The sequence below is a fragment of the Heloderma suspectum genome, chromosome 3, assembly GCF_057233095.1.
Source record: "Heloderma suspectum isolate Gila_16-S chromosome 3, 16-S_ref, whole genome shotgun sequence".
Classification (NCBI taxonomy): Eukaryota; Metazoa; Chordata; class Lepidosauria; order Squamata; family Helodermatidae; genus Heloderma; species Heloderma suspectum.
In genome coordinates, this window is record NC_139460.1 from 66,098,347 (window position 1) to 66,104,346 (window position 6,000).

The following is a 6,000-nucleotide window of genomic DNA, read 5'->3' on the forward strand; positions in this document are numbered from 1 at the left end:
AGGATGAACAATGCTTCAAGCCAGCTAAGATCTGGAAGCCAAGGGGTTAACTAATTGAGCTAATTGTTTTGTCTTATTGTTTTGTTAGCTACTATATTGTGCAGCTTGTTGATCTGTTCATCTACAGCATTGCCATTATCAGTTAAGTTAAAACAACAGAGCTTTTGGTGTGTCTCACAACTTAAATGATGAAGAAGGAAGAGGTAATCTATACCAGCTCTGTTTTCTAGAACTGCACCTCTTAGATCACGCAACTCTTTATTTAACAATGACAATGCTCGTGAGGTGGCATTTATGCTTTTGGCTAAGCTGCAAGCTAACCGGTTGATTTCCAGACCATCAGCCAAGGCTAAACCTGGAACCTTAACCAGTGACATTGCTAAGGCCAATTTTTCTGAGTCAGAATATAACTGCACATGACTACTACAATTTTTAGTTAGTTGGAGTGCTCGAGGCTGCCGTCGACGAATTTTCTCGGGCTACAGGGGAAGAATTGGCACCAGTTCAATTGGCGGCTGAGGCAACATGGGTGGTTATTAGACAAGTTGGCAGGAATGAATGACCAAGTGCGGGAACTACATGTCTAAAACCATCTATGAGGCAAAAGTATGTGGGCATCATTAAAAGATATGTTTTGAATTTTATTACAGTGGAAGGGGGCCAGGGATAGCTTTATATTTTCTGGAAAATTTTTTGACAATTAAGCATTCGTGCACACGTAGCATTTGTTTCAGCAACGATGGGGGTGCGTAGAGTGAACTCTGTAGGGGGTAGTATCTTTGCAACCACGCCCCAATTAGCATTTTGGGAATAAGTTAAACTTACACCATAAACTCTTAACATGGTATCTTTTTGAATTTTCCCAGGATGTCTACAGACAGGTATTAAGCAAGAGCTAATAAGCCTGTTTGCAGGTATACCTTTTGGCAAACAAAAATGTTTTACTCTTGTGATGTTAGCCAGGTGAAGCCAGTAATTATCAGCAAATCTCTGGGACAAACTTTTTCTAGGGGCTGGCCCCCCTTTTTGCACCTTATTAAGGAAACACAATGCAACACTACTAACCCTACAACACACATGTTTGATCTTCTTTGGGATCTGACCGTACGCTGGGCAGCTATTCACCTGGCAAGCTGCAGTAGGGTCTAGTCCCCTTCTTCAAGTTCTCCAGTTGCAGGTCTGACCATACGCAGGGGGACAGTTTCCCGGTGTGTCCACAGTAAGGTCTAGCCTGAGTCTTCTTACTGCTTTTTCAGAATGATTTTTAAAGGATTTTTAGGATTTCTGTTTATAGTCTACTTTCCCCCTCTCGCTCTCTTGACTCGTGTCTAATGTATCCAGGGTTTAATTCTAGCTGCTTTCATAGCTGCGGGGGTGAAAAGTATGACAGTTTTCAGTCCTCTCCATCTGGGAGTCAAAGGGTTATTTTTCCCTCTTTAACTTATACTTTAACTCTTGGTTGGAAAGGATGAGCTTCTGTGATGGGAATGGCTTATTTTTTTAAGACAAAGCGACGCTGGGCTTGAAGAACTTTGCTCAGTGTTTGAACTTCTTGTTTAAGGCTAACGTTTGCTTGCTTTTGATGCTGCTCCAGTGTCAATTATGAAGTCAATGTCACGGCCCCTCACAGTCAATGTCACGGCCCTTCTCAAGCTGTCTCCCTTTTCGCCCATTCTGGCCCCTTTGGTTTTTTTCTTTGTGTATTTGATTTATTTTATTTGGGCATTCATGCCACTAATGTCCATCTTGTCTACACTGGGCACACTGGTTCTTTTTTAAGAATCTTCTGCCTCTGCCGGGTCTTCTTTTTTTTTTTCGTCCACGTCTTCTTGGGCCTCTGGGTTGAGGGAGGTGTACTGGCGATAGGCATTTGAAAGACGCTCCAAGTACGCTCTGGGGCCTCGGTGGCACCTTGCAGCACTTTAGACACTTTGGTCATATTAACTGACTTCTTCATACCTGCTTTCATGGCTTTTAACAGCAGGGTTTGATACTGGGTGAGGCGCTCTAGCCCCACTTGTGTTTTGGGATTCCAGCGAGGGGGGGGGGATTTACTTACAAGGAGACTTTATTGGGTAACTTACAGCACACAGGCGTACTTAATGGCTGGATCAGACAGCTTCTCTGAACTACGAGCTATTGGGCTAAATGGGTTTTATACCATACATGTTACCCATGAGGCAGCACAACACTAGCAAGCATTTTCAGCATAGGCTAGAAGTGTTTGGTTCTCAGGAACAGCTTCCTGTAAACAACTTCGCTTCCCAAAGTGCTTGATAACACTTTTATTCATTAGTATGGGAAGACAAATTTTTCCTCTTTCTTTTGCTTTCTTTTTCTTTGCTGATCTGCCTGTATTGCAGATCATGTTTCAAACTTTTTATATAAAACTTTCTGATCCATGTACCAGCCTTGTTTCTTTATTTGTCTTTTTCAAGTTAAACTTACTTACTTAAACCTTTCTGCCTTACACTAGTCCCAATGACACACATTTAGGATAGGGTCTTCTTCACCTTTTAGTTACATTTTCTTTATCTTAAAGAACTATTACATTATTGTGGCTACTTTACCCCAGGTAATAAGCTCCAGGCACAATCAGCTGCTTTTAATTTACTCTGGGGGCAACTATGGCCACGCTTCTTTTTTATAAATGTTTTTTTTTTTTGCCTCTTGCCTTTTCTTTCTTCTTTTTTTCTCTCTTCTCTATCTGTCTGCTACTTTTTCTATTCCTTCTTTTTTACTTGCTTTTGTCTTTCTTCTACTTGACTTTGTCTTTTCTCCTCGTCATCCATTGGGAACCACACTTAGTATCATTTGGAGTTGCAACTAACACTAATCTGCAAATATCACATATATTTTATGATATTTAAGAAATCATAAAATATACACAACAAACTTTTTCTGCAATTTAACACAATGAATGGAAAGCACTTCTTGCATTGTAAGGCATGATGGAGCAGATCCAGCAATTATACTGCTCTTCTGGCTGAAAGCTCAGGGCCCATTAAAATCAAGGGACGGGCATACCCACACACACAAAGAGTTTTAGGTCACCATTTTTGCATCGGCAACTCTATGCTGCATGAGTTTTAGCAGAAGGAAATCTAAAAGTTATAGATCAAACTCAGCCTGCTGTACACTGAGCTGACTACAAACACAGACACACGGTCCACAGCGATGAGAGTTCAAGTTTATCAAAAGCTTCATAGCACTGTCCATGGCAAGTCTTTGACAATTTAAAATTTTAGTCCATGTGCAGAGTGTCTCTAAAAAGCCCAGACATTGATGGAAGCAAACAGAGACGGCTCTGGGCAATGAAGATGCGATGTTTCTAGCAAAGGCTCTCCACTTTTGCATTAGTTTAAAAAGGGAAAGTGTGGCCCTACACCCCTTCTCAAGGGCCTTTAACTTTTTAGCAAGGCCTCTGTCTAAACAGAGCGGCACAGCTCAGCTCTCTAGCCATGACACTTTAACTTGGGCAACTCCTCTGTAAATTTTATTTTACTTCTGTCAGGTTCTCTCACAGACATTTTAAAAACTTAGTCTTTTTTTTTTCTTCTTCTAACCTGCTATACGAAAGCACTGAAACACTGAGTGCTGAAACTCAGGACGCTGGGGGGTGATGGGCATCGCCTTATACTTGCATTTTTCAGGCAGCCATTAATCTTCGTGGAGGCGGTGGGGTGATTTGCAGGACTTCAAAGGCAAGCTTCTCAGTTTGTTTGTATTTGTAAATCCCAAGCTTAAAACAGGACACGATGAGGTACAGGGCAGCCAAATTCTTGCTTTGGCACTGGCAACAAATAACTTGGGTCAGCTTTTTTCGCTGGGGTCTCAAACAGGAAAACAGTCTTAATTTAAAGTTGTAACATCACTGACAGCGTCAGCCAGCCAGCTACACAGATCTCATTGTTTTTTAAGACAGTTGCTCCAATATTTTCTTCTCAATCAGGTTGGGTCTCCCAGCTTACACAGTTTATTGCAGCTTTCAGGAGCATGGTAGTAGCGTGATTTTGGCTTGGCCAGGAACATGCTGTGTGGTTTCTCGGTCTCTTTAGCACACACACTTAGGCAGTGTAACACTGGACTCTTAAATCAGTGAGATTTCTTCATTGCAGGGAATCTCACGGCAAAAGCTTAATGGTTACGCTCTTCAGAAATCATATAGCTGATGGTCAGTAGCTACAGGCTCTATGCAATTTTAACACAGTTCAAAGCTAAACACGGTTACCTTGACAGAGATCTTCAACATGGTCTTTCCGCTTCATTCTGCTTTGGGACAGTCTTATGGCACACTTTTCACTCGAAGAGGGGTCTAGCCTGTGCTCTGGGGGCTGATTCTTTACCTTTATTTTCTATTTTGCCTTCATCTTCTGGGTCTTCATTTTCAGTTTCCATTTCTTAGGGATTTCATCTCAATTAGGCGAGGTGATGATGTTGCATGACTCAGAACGTTGTGGGCAATTTTCCTGCCCCCCCCCTCTCGGCGCGCTAGGCTAACAGCTACTTCTTCGGCCTTACACTCTCACGCTCCCACGCTTTGTTAAAAGCCAGACTGTCCTGCAACATTTTTCTAATTAACAGCCTCAGATCTTGTTCTTTTTTTCCTCTCAGCTCGACCTTGAGCTTTTTGCTGTTTTCTCTTTCTATTCTGAATCTTTTTTAAAAAAACCTTTTTCCTTCTTTGTTTGACATACATCTCAAGGGGGTGCAAGGTTTGCTTCCCCCACCACCCATAGCCTCCCTCCTAAATTGAAGACAGACACAATTAGGGAATGGGAATTGGTCAGTGAGTAAGGGGTCTCACTGGCCGACACAAGAGGATTTTTCACACCACGCACTTTGCTACTGGCCTGGGCACCCGGACGGTCAACGGTATGCGTCAGAAACCGCAGTAGCCACTCACACAATCATCAATCTCTCCACTACATCCATATGTCCCTGCCACCCACTTTTCCCACTTTTTACCAGAGCGGAAAACGGCTTCCCCAGCTTCCTCAGCTTCCTACTGAGTACTGGCGTGCTGCGTACTGGCGCCCACTCGGGGGTGTGATCAGGCCCCCCTTCTACCCGCAAGGAGTAGGTTCTTTTGTATACGTATACCACCAACACTGACCTTCTTCATAAGGCGGGGCCCTCTTTTTTTCTGCCCAGTGGCCTTTCTCCCTAAAGGCGGGGCCCTCTTTTTCCCATATACTTGCCTTTCTCCTGAAGGCTTCCAATGTGGGTTTCAGCTCAATGGCAGCTGCGATATAGGCAGGGCTCAAGTTCCTTCCTCCGCTTCCCAAGGTTCTCTTGCTGCTCGCTGCCGTTTGGGCGATCCCGGTGCAGGCTTTCTCCCATTCACTCGACAAAAAGGTCGGTGGCGCCAAGAAAGGGAGGCATGCGCCGAGCTCGTCTTCCCGGTGCAGCGATCAAGAGCAGGCAACTGCCACCTGTCTGGCTCAGAGCCTGCCACATCCGAGTCACGGCACCATTTATGTTGCAGAACCCAGAGTCAGAGAGACCACGGAGTGAAGGAAAAAGAGATTCTTTATTTAACGCGCGGGCTTAAGGCTGGAATCGTTTCCAAAGAGCCAGAAGCCCCGATTTACATTAGCACATTGTTTTTATAGACATTGTGACACATATGAAACGGCTCCTCCTCCCCCTCCCGCGTGGGGTTGCAATCCTCAACATTTCTTCTCTTAGCACTATTGTTTATAATACAAGAACTGGGTTATAGGGTAGCCATGATAAGGAGAGAACAGAAGAGAACAGCAGAGAACAAGATATACAATTGTATGACCTTTGACAAGATAAGGAATTCCTGTGTCTCGTCAGCTTACAACAATATATTCAAAGGAGAAAGAGCTCAGCAAGAACATGAAGCATGAGACTGCATGAGGCTACTTAGTCTGACCCCCGATATGGCTGCTATACTCGGGGATTCCTGATCAACACCTGTTTGGCCACTGTGTGAACAGAATGCTGGACTCAGTGGACCTTTGGTCTGATCCA

General features: G+C 43.8%; 1 long non-coding RNA gene across 1 annotated transcript; it reads left to right on the forward strand.

Moving 5' to 3' along the window:
• The first annotated feature begins 1,720 nt into the window (after positions 1 to 1,720).
• Positions 1,721 to 3,735, forward strand: LOC146349787 (uncharacterized). Its single transcript, XR_014789083.1, has 2 exons — positions 1,721 to 1,886; positions 2,196 to 3,735. It is a non-coding gene; the product is annotated as an uncharacterized LOC146349787 (long non-coding RNA).
• Positions 3,736 to 6,000: the final 2,265 nt, after the last annotated feature.